At 35.9% G+C, this 11269-nt stretch overlaps 1 long non-coding RNA gene across 1 annotated transcript; it reads right to left on the reverse strand.

Moving 5' to 3' along the window:
- Positions 1-4717: 4717 nt before the first annotated feature.
- Positions 4718-10777, reverse strand: LOC122439405. Its single transcript, XR_006268853.1, has 3 exons — positions 10744-10777; positions 5161-5285; positions 4718-4916 (listed from the first exon to the last, which is right to left on the reverse strand). It is a non-coding gene; the product is annotated as an uncharacterized LOC122439405 (long non-coding RNA).
- Between the last annotated feature and the right edge of the window lie 492 nt (positions 10778-11269).

Genomic DNA, 11269 nt, shown 5'->3' on the forward strand with positions numbered 1-11269 from the left:
CAAATTATTTTTACATCCAGATACTCAGGTGTAGATTCCAATGCAGCAAATTCTCAAATAACAGCAAATGGACCACAAGAGCTGCATCTTCATTTTGCTTTAAACTAATGCTTCTTACATAATGCCATCATATCTATCTTACCCATGTTTTTTTTCTAACTTCAGCTTTGTCATACTTGAAAATAGCCTATGTAAAAACTAACAAATATGATGAGTGCCTTGTATGTGAGGATACTGCAGTTAGAAGGTAAAGTCTCATGGAAGCCTATGCTCTGAGGTCTCAGTGACTGCCTCTGTGGATTAACTGAAGGTATCATTGATTGTGCTGAGTAAGGTAGCCCTTTCTCTCTCTTTAACATATCTCTTCTCCAAACCATTCCAAAGAGCTTTTTGAATAATTGCTTTTAATCCTCCAATTTTCCTAAATGGAAAATCTAATTTCTCCTTTAATTGTGGGGACTTTCCAACCTTTAAAATTTTCTTTCATTAGTATCTTCCTTTACACTTTGGAATAAGGTCAAAATTCTATTTTGGAGTAGGCTCAGAAAATGCTCCCCACAGTCACTTGTTAGAGAAGGGAAGAAGGTGTTTCATGTGTTTTGGAGTGAGATTCTAAATAGAAGATAGCCTTTCAGTAGTCATCGTATCTGGCTAGAAATAATAATAATAGCAGTGAAGTCAGATGACCTGAGGTTGTGTGTCTCCTCTCATTTAGCTATGTGATCTTAACACAAATTTATCTTTCTCTTTCCATCTGCCTTTTTCCGTCTTCCTTACTATTTCTAAAATCATGATAATAATACTCCACTGAAAGAGTCAAATTTTGCTAAGTGAATAGCCAATATGTTTTGCTGGTGAATAGCCGATATGTTTCCTTTTAATCCTTTCTGGGAATGGATGGGGACTAACATGTGTCAAGTATTGCTCTTTGAATCCAAGGAGATATGTAAAAATTGAGCACAATAAAGGACCGAAGACATCAGTTACGTGGCATTCATTAGGTTATTCATGTTGTTGTTGTGTTAGTTGCTCAGTCGTGTCCGACTCTTTGCGATCCCATGGATTGTAGCCCACCAGGCTCCTCTGTTCATGGGATTGTCCAGGCAAGAATACTGGAATGGGTTGCCATTCCTTCTCCATAGGTTATTCATACATAGATGCAAATAGGTTAAACTGAATTCAGCAGGCAAACTGATTTTTTGCTTTGGTTTTTGGAGTAGAAGACATAGTACATCCTAAACTCCATGTCACTTTGCCAAAATTGTCAGGGGGAGATTTGCCAGTTGGTTACCAAGTTTCATTAAATACTTCACAATATTAAGAAAGAAGCCAAAGATCAAGCACTTAGGTAATCTCTACCTATGGCTCTTCACCATTTCTCAGTTTATTTGCTCATTTCACCCAGTCTTTACCCCATTGGAGGCATTAGTTTCAGAACACTAAAGTCCTGGAGACTGGCTGATTCTTGAGATAGAATCTTGGGCATATTCTCTGCTTTGGTTGTCAGTTTCTTTATTTAACACATAATGTCTTCATGTAAACTGAAATTCAAATATATTCAATATCATCATTATTTGAGATGATGCAGATATCTGATACACATTAATGTTAGCTATTGTTAGTATACTTAGGTGAACATTTGAGTTTAGAAACATGACTACTCCCATCTTTACTTTAGTTGAATACACATGATGTGACTGGAGAACAATAAAATATAAGGTAGAACATAATTATGATAATCATGAACTAAATTCGTTATAATTAAGGTGTTTACTGACTTATTGCCTAGACTCTCATTGATGTGCAAGGGTGCAAATTCTAGGGATAAAATCTGAAGCATAATCTGCTTCTCACACCCAAATTAACTTCCTCTTCACTACCATAAATACAATGACTTCTTTTTTAAACCTTATCTTCATACTTAAGAGTAAATAAATTACATAGTTTGGTCCTCTGTTGATCATCAGATTTATTTAACTATTTGAGTCCAAGTTTTCTGTTACTTGTTTCTTAAACCATATTTCTAGTCATCCTCTGTATGATGTCCACTGATAATTAGTCTTAGAAATATATTTTAAAGGAAAGAGTATATTTTCAGAATGTTATTTATAAAGATTAGCATTAATGAATCCTCTTCATGCAACTTACTCCTCTCCTACAGAAGAATCCATCCCACTCCCTTGAATCCGAGCTGGGCCAGTGACTTCCTTTGACCAACAGAATGTAGTGAACATGACAACATGCCGTTTTTAGGTCTAAGCCTTAAGACCCTGGCAGGGTTGAGTGAGAAACTGCAGAGAAACAGAGACAGGGAGACAAAGAGAAACCTCTCTAGCACTGCCACAGAAACATTCAGAAATCCACTGAATTCTTCGTGGATCCCAAGGGAGCCACACAGCCAGCAGCATCTGGAGCAGAGGCAGGCCGTTTCTGCTGAGCCTGCACAGGTTGCAGAATTGTGGGCAAATACTGTAACTTACTGTTTTCGTCTTAAGCCAGTAAGTTGGAGATGATCTGTTATGCAAAGAGAGATAATTGTTATAATACTGTTGACAAGATAGTGATTACTTTTTCACATTGAATCAAGACCCCACGATAACCAAAATAGGTACCATGTATGAGAAGCTCTATGTACATTATCTCATTAACTTCTTCAAACAGTATTTGGTCACACCCTTAAATATATGGTGAGGAAACTCAAGCACAGTGTCATTAAATAGCTGTTTTCACACAGTTAACCCTAGTAAAGATATTTTAGCATGTCTGGCGAAGTAACCCCAATGCTGTGCCTTGGCTCCCAAGGCTCTCTATAAACTGACTTCTCTCACCCTTGATCATGGCAACCTTATTTACATTTCAGGGTTTTGTTTTTGGTGTTTTGTTGTTTTTATGTTTGTTGTTCTCTTTACTCAGAGCACCCTTCCTCTAAATTTGCTTGTGCCCAAATGCTTTTCAGCTTTCAGGGTTCAATTCAAAGTAACTGATTTCAAATAATTACTCTCTCCAAAATGTACCCAGTTTTCTCTGTCATATGTCTCAACTTTGCTTCCTTTATAAATTGATTAATAACTGAAAAATATTTTTAAAATATTTATTCTTATGCCTCCAAGGATCTTATCTTGTTTGCCCTATCCTGGGAATGGTATCTAGCATAAAGTGAAGTTGGTCAGTCATGTTCGACTCTTTGTGACCCCATGGACTGTAGCCTGCCAGGCTCCTCCGTCCATGGATTATCCAGACAAGAATACTAGAGTGGGTTGCCATTTCCTTCTCCAGGGAGGAATCTTCCCAACCAGGGATCGAACCTGGGTCTCCCACATTGCAGGCTGACTCTTTACCGTCTGAGCTACCAGGGACTCCTGGAATCTATCATAAGCATTGAATAATTATTTGTGATTAGTGAATGAAATAATTCATGCACAGGGATTTTATAAAATAAGAGTGTAACAAACTATACTTTGAAAGTGAAAATGTTAATTGCTCAGTTGTGTCCAAATCTGCAACTCCCTGGACTATAGCCCGCCAGGCTCCTCTGTCTGTGGAATTCTCCAGGCAAGAATACTGGAGTAGGTAGCCATTCCCTTCTCCAAGGGAACTTCCCAACCCAGGGATCAAACCCGGGTTTGCTGCATTGCATGCAAATTTTTTATGGTTTGAGCCATACATTTGTTGGTTGCTGTAAATTTTTCCCTCCAAACAGTTTGAAGATACAATCTTGTCTACCCATCTTTAGATTTCCGAGGACATACTACATGCCAGTAAACCTATTTTCACAATTTATCATGCATAGAAAATTATTTTATGTAGTAAACTGATAAAGCCAGAGACAACTAACCTAAAGGCTTCAGCTGTTGCATAACCTGTTCAGCTGCCCCAAATGACTGAGGTGACCAACATTTTGTCTCACTTGTTACTTATTTCTTGTCTCAGGGTACAAGTTGAGAAGCTCTAAAACTAACTCAATATGTCCCTAAGGAAAAATACTTCACAAATATATACTAAAGAATGCTAGTCAAGGCTATGGTTTTTCCAGTGGTCATGTATGGATGTGAGAGTTGGACTGTGAAGAAAGCTGAGTGCCGAAAAATTGATGGTTTTGAACTGTGGTGTTGGAGAAGACTCTTGAGAGTCCCTTGGACTGCAAGGAGATCCAACCAGTCTATCCTAAAGGAGATCAGTCCTGGGTGTTCATTGGAAGGACTGATGCTGAAGCTGAAGCTCCAATACTTTGGCCACCTTATGCGAAGAGTTGACTCATTGGAAAAGACCCTGATGCTGGGAGAGATTGGGGGCAGGAGGAGAAGGGGACGACTGAGGATGGGATGGCTGGATGGTATCACCGACTCAATGGGCATGAGTTTGAGTAAGCTCCGGGAGTTGGTGATGGACAAGGAGGCCTGGCATGCTGTGATTCATGGGGTCACAAAGAGTCGGACATGACTGAGCAACTGAACTGAACTGAAAGGATGCTAATTTGTATCAGATGATGTATATTTTCTTGGATTGAGCTTTCTTGTCCTTGAGTTCATCTGCATAAATTTTGAAGAATTGAGACTCAGAGTACTGGTTGGAGAATTCTGGATTTGAAAAGTGTGATGATAATTTCTGTCCTGTGGTTTGTTTTCAAATTGTATCATTTTGTACTAAGGCAGTCTAGCAGTTAGTCTAAATCAAATAAAGGTGGCTCCATTGTTAGCTGAAAAGAACATCAATGTAGTCAGTCTGCCGAGGTAACTTTATTGAAAGTGCTTTCTTTATGCAAAATAACTGATGGGAAATACACAGCAGTGGAGACTGGATAAACAGAGACAGAATCTTCTGATGCAAAAGGCGAATTGTAGGCACTTCCAGCTTTGCAGCATCAGGCGAATCAACATTTTCCTTCATGTTTGAAATTGAGCTTCCCATTTCTTTCCCTGAAAGAATAGAGATACTGCTCACAGTGAAGTGTGGTAGATGTGGGTTAAGCCCAGTATAAATGAATTGGGAAATGATACTTAAGCTTTCTAGGTCTGAGGCTAATAATATTGCTTTATTTTAAATAAGAACTATCTGTAAAATACTTAGCATAATAAAAGGCTTAATAAATAACTTCCCTGACTTATACCCCATTGACCTAAACCAAAGATGCTATTCCAAAGACAGCTTTCAGGTGCTTACTTAGCTGCTCTGCAGAATTCACAGAGGTTGTGGTAAGTTTGTCCATCAGTGCCGCATACTGGTTTGTTAATCTTGGGACAGGGTTTTCCATTTGTAGCTGTTTTCTCATAATTGCTGCAAAAAGCCTGTGATTAAAAAGTTCTTTTTTAATTTCATGAATAATGGCATTGACATCACTACCTCTCTCAAGTGATAACAAAAATATTCTATTTATGCTTATAAATCCATTTTAAAAGTTCTTATCTTATTATTACTAAACTCTTATTATTATTATCATTATCTTATTATTGAATCCTTGTAAAACCAGGATTCAAACAAGGACAGTTTAACTCTAGAGCCTATACTCTTAGCCGTTATATCATTCTGACCATATGGGAACCCACTAAGCTAGCCAAATTGGCCATTAATAACCTGTGAAAACATTTTGCTTTTTTTCCCAGCACTATACTACTCTTTCCTCCTGCAATAAATTTTCTCTTTTATGTCATTCTTTAATAATATGAAATAACACCTCTCAAATACCATCTCATACTCTGAAATTTTCCTGATAATCCTCAGGCGAAAAAAGATTGCTTCTGTTTCCAAATGTCTACAAGTTTATTATCTGACATCAACCTTTAGTAGTACACAAATGTTATTAATATTTTTATTTATATTTGCTTTTGTTTACTTATTTTTGTTTTACTTTGCACTTCTATGGTGGCTCAGACAGTAAAGAATCTGCCAGCAATGCAGGAGACCCGGGTTTAATGCAGACTCTTAGGAGTAAGGCATAATAAAATATATGTGCATATAATCATAGTTCTATAATTGCTTCATTAGCTATCTCTGTAACTACCTATCATACAATGCATGGTATAATAGAACCGTTAAAAATACAGAGCAGCACAAAAGGGATAGATTTAAATCATGGATAGAACACTATCCAGAAACTTTCACTATTGATAGTACCTTTCCTGACATCTTCTCTGTTTATATATTTTTCCCAAGTCTCATTACCATTGATAGCATTTTATAAAATGGTTTAAACTTGAAATATTATTTCAGTATCTTTCTGCATCAATATACATTCTATATTACCATTTTGAATAGTTACTATATACTATATTAATTATTATTCAATTCCCTATTTGGAAACATTTGGTTTGTTTCCATGTTTTTTCTTTTTCCTTGTTTGTTTGTTTCCATATTGTTTGCTAATGCAATCTATATTGCTAGGAATATCTGTATAAATGCATTTTCAGTTCTTTCCTTAGGCTCCATTTCTAGAAGTAAAAAAAACCCTCTGTTTTTAATTTGCCTTTTTAAAGACTTTTGATGCATTTATCAAGTAAAACTTCTGGGATTTTTTTTTTCATATTTCTATTTCCTTTAGGCCTTGACTATAATAGGAAACTCATGGAACTTTGTTGAATAGTGTGAAAGTGTTTTTATATAATTACACAACTTCATAGGTAGAATGAAAGAAAATCTGCTCACAGATTTTCCTCACGGGAATAAAGGACAGACTTTAGTAGCCATCTTTTTTATTCTGCTTTCATTACCCTTACTTCAAGCAAAGAAAGTCTGTGTTTATCTGGTGTTACTTTTACCTGTTGAGATTTTGCTTTCGGTTTAGCTGAAGGGCATTTCTTTGAAAAGCAGTATTTCCTATGCTCTAATTTTACAGATGGGGACACTAAGGCTCAATTCCTTTTGGAAGACATTCTTCCAACATTTCACATGACATGGGGACAGAATTAAAACCTAGATATACCATTACATTTGTGGCTCAGCTGGTAAAGAATCCACCTGCAAAACAGGAACCCTGGGTTCGATCCCTGGGTTGGGAAGATCTCCTGGAGAAGGGAAAGGCTACCCACTCCAGTATTCTGGGCTGGAAAATTCCATGGACTGTATAGTCCGTGGGGTCACAGAGAGTCGGACATGACTGAGCAACGTTCACTTTCACATCACTTTCATACCATTACGTTGTGATTTTCCAGTTTGCTTCTTTATCTATCATGAACCCATTTTTCCAAGAACCTAATTTTGCATACTAAGTCCCTCCTCTCAAGAAGTTCCTGACAGTAATGCAGTTTATAAAGTTATTATTTAATCTCAGTAATATTTCAGATATATTTCTAGACTTAAAAGTTCAACATGAAAATATGTAACTCCACCTGCCTCCCAGAATATAATTTTCCTCATATGGTAAAGAGAACAAAATGTAACTGTTAGTTTTCTCGCCTTAAACATCAGAAGAATCAAAGTTAAGAAGAGTCTCATCAACTCTAATAGCATGACTTTCTAAATTGTCATGGATTAAGGAACTGACTTGTTACTTTTATGCTTTCTGATGTCACCACATGGAATAGAAGGCATTAAGAATCAACTTCTAGGTTGTATCAAAGCACAGTAGATTAAAGATTTAAGTGAAATTGAATTGTCTGTGAATTGGTAAGACATTTTTTTAAAAAACTCTGTATATTTCATATAGTACAGTTTAAGCAAGACCAAATTTGTCTTTTTTAAACATTTTCTTTTCCAAAATAATTTCTGATTTGAAAAGTTTACATGTGTGTGTGCTCAGTCGCTCGCTCATGTCCAACTCTGTGACCCCATGGACTGTAGCCCTCTAGGCTCCTCTTTCCATGGGATTTTCTAGGCAAGAATACTGCAATGTGTTGTCATTTCCTCTTCCAGGGGATCTTCCTGACCTAGGGAGCAAACTCATGTCTCCTGCATTGGCAGGCAAATTCTTTACCACTGAGTCACCTGGGAAGCCCCAGAAAGTTTATTTTGGTATGAAAGAGGGGATATGCTTTACCAGAAGTTAATTTCTAAAGATAGTACATTCTCTTCTGTATTTTCTTTTATTCAGCATGATTTAATTTTCATACTTTTTTTTCTCTTTTTTGTTGCTTAGTTTCCTTTATAATTCCCTTTTGTATGGTTCCATGGAGAAATCAATTTTATTTCTTTACTTTTTACTCAACAAATATTGAATGCCTACTTTGTGCCAGTAACTAGAAATTCCAAAGTAGTCTTGTCAAATTTCTAATTAAAATCTTACAACTGAATTTTGCCTCAAGAAAGTAGCTGTTGCTTAGAGTTGAAGAGAGACTGAGCAGACAAAAAACTATATATGGTCTCAGATTAGATCCTACAACAAGAGAATCATATGATATTTCTGGGGTAGCTAGTGAAGTTTGAACAGGATTTCAGGTTAACAAGTTAGGTGTACAGTTCTGTATCAGTGTTCATTTCCTGATTTTGATGACTGTACCAAAGTTATGTAATGTGAGCTGCATGAAAGATACATAGTATGTAATATTTCTTTGGGCTACTTTTCAAAATGAAAATATTTTTTAAAAACATAAAAGAATCCAAGAGTTAATTTAGACCTCCATCTTCAACTAAATTTTTAGATAAGATATATAGATTATATAACCTTATCTCAAAATTCTTGTAGGTGGCTAGTTTTCAGAAGGTAGAAATACTATATATCACATCTGTTATTATCTTGTACATTCTAACATTTGTTGAATCTTTCACTCGTTCTTAAATCCATCTCTTCAGCTATCAATCCATTGATTTATCCATTCAATCATCTATCCATTTATTAGGTGAGATTTTTATTGAAGCTGTGCCACGTTTAAAGACCTAGGATCCGAACAAGACAGAAAACACTTCTCTGGCCCTAAGGAGCTTACTTTCTAAGAGAGAAGGCTATCTGTGATGGATAGCATAATATGATAAATGTTGAATTTAGTATATCAGTAAAATCCAGTAAAAATACAGATGAGATCTTAGTAAATCATTCATAGGGATGATAGAGCAAAATTGATTTTGTTCTCAGGAGATTTCCGCATGAAGGAGGATATGAAGGTCCTTCTAAATGAGAGCATGAGCACACTTTTCACAGTGGTGTGACTGGTAATGGTCTTTCAGAATGTTAAAATAGCCTTAACCAAGGCATATGAGAGGTCTTGGTATGCTAGAAACAATAGGCTATTTAGTGTGGTCAAAGAATTGGATCACAGGGTGGTAGAGAATGAATGAGGCTGCACAAGGAGACAGCCAATAGATTGATAAGGGACATGAAAGCCAGGCTAGGGAATTTGGATATTATCTTATTGGCATTTGAAAATTATCTATGATTTTGAAGTTAAGAGAGTCATGTGAATAAAGTTAAAATGTTAGAATTTTTTGGAATTGGTGTGGAGGATGTTTGTTGAATAAATTAATTTTTTTTTAAGTTCTAGAGTTGTTTCTCTTTATATCTCTTTATAAATATTTCATTTAAAATATTTACTCTTTAATTAGAAAACTAGAATTGGATAAATGTGACTTAGTTATTAGGATTAAATCATTAAAATAAAAATTTAATAATAGTTAATTTTTATTTAGTATTTACACTGAACAGTCTTATGGGCTGTATATAAATTAGCTCATGTAGTATTGAATTGAGTACTTTATTAGCTGAGTTTTATAGATAAAGAAACTGAGGCACAGAAAGGTGAAGTAAGTTACCAATGATCAGACATTTATTGAGTAATAGGGCTGGATTATAAACCTGAATGTTCTTTCTCAAAACTCATATTTCAAAAAGGAAACTCTGACTACATTTTTAAAAAATTTAAGATATACAACTATTTCTTATGATTATAGACCCTATTATTACAAATTATTCTCTCAGTAGTGTAGATTCTGTGATTACTAGTTGCCAACCAAGCCACCTGTCCATATGTACACAAAGAAGAGAAGGAAATGGAGAAAGAAAGGGCAGCCCACTCCAGTATTCTTGCCTGGAGAATCCCATGGATGAAGGAACCTGGCAGGCTGCAGTCCATGGGATTGCAAAGAGTTGGACATGACTCAGCGACTAATACACACTCCAAAATACCAAAGGATTTAGTATCTGTGAGTCTGGCAAGTACTCTCTGTCCATACCTAAGTGTGTTTATTAAGATATAGAGCGGTGATTCTACAATTTTAATGTTAGGGGCTTCTTAAAATATAGATTCCTAGGCCTCAGCATCCCTCCCTAGACATCCTGGTTCAATCGGAAGATCTAATATGTATGTGCAGGAAACAGGAATGCATTTCATGAAGCATTCGTAGAGACTTCTGAACAAGGTACTCAGATCTAGAGTAACCGCATGTTCTGAGTTGGCTGAATAGTCTCAGTTTATGTCTTCTCTATAAAACTGTGTAAATACTACTTTCACTCTCAAAATTTTCCTTATTTAGAAAATAAATGATATTCATCCCATATTTTTATAAGCAATGTATTATTTTAGAGGCTTTAACTGTGTACATACTATTTCTTTGGAAATGTGACATCTGGCTCATCTGAAGAAAATGGGAAGTAATTTTTAAGTGGTTTTCTACTGTTAAGGAAAAGGCATCTGCACTAATAATGACTTTTTTTTCTAAATAAGGATATCATGCTGTCATCCCACCTTCTCACCAGAGCAACCAAATGAACTCAGAAGACCTTAATGAAATAGTCACAGTACTTCCCAACTCAAAATCACCTTTGTTGTAAGACAGCCTCTTTGTGATAGTAGAGGGCCCCTAAGAGTGAGAAATACATACCTGGTAGCCCCCTTGGCTCACAGCCTCTGCAAGGAGAGAACAAACTGGTAAGGCACAACAGGACAGGCAGATTCCAGAATCAGTGTGTTAGAGTTAAAATGATCCACAGAGACCTTCTAAGATTATAACTGCCATATTTAGGATGAAGAACTAAGGCCCAGAGAAGGACAGAAAGCTTCTTCAGGACACACAGCTTGTTAACTACACAGCTGAACCAGAGGCCAGGTTACAAACAACCAGTACAAAGCTCTTTTCACTACATTTGCTATTTATGATATGTGTGGCTTTTACTTAATTATATTCACTTCTTTAATGTTTACCTTACAACCAGGCTTTAACTTAAGAAAGGAAGGCAAGAATATATGTCAAAGTGGCATATATTTAACCAGAAAGAAGTTGAAAATTCCAAAATCTATAAACCGTTAAAGGATAATCAAGACAATTGGCCAAAAAAGAGCTAATGTAACAATAAAATACAAAATAATTTGGAGAACATTGAAAAAAAATCATATAATTGACCCTATTT

This window comes from Cervus canadensis, chromosome 4 (genome assembly GCF_019320065.1).
Source record: "Cervus canadensis isolate Bull #8, Minnesota chromosome 4, ASM1932006v1, whole genome shotgun sequence".
NCBI lineage: Eukaryota > Metazoa > Chordata > Mammalia > Artiodactyla > Cervidae > Cervus > Cervus canadensis.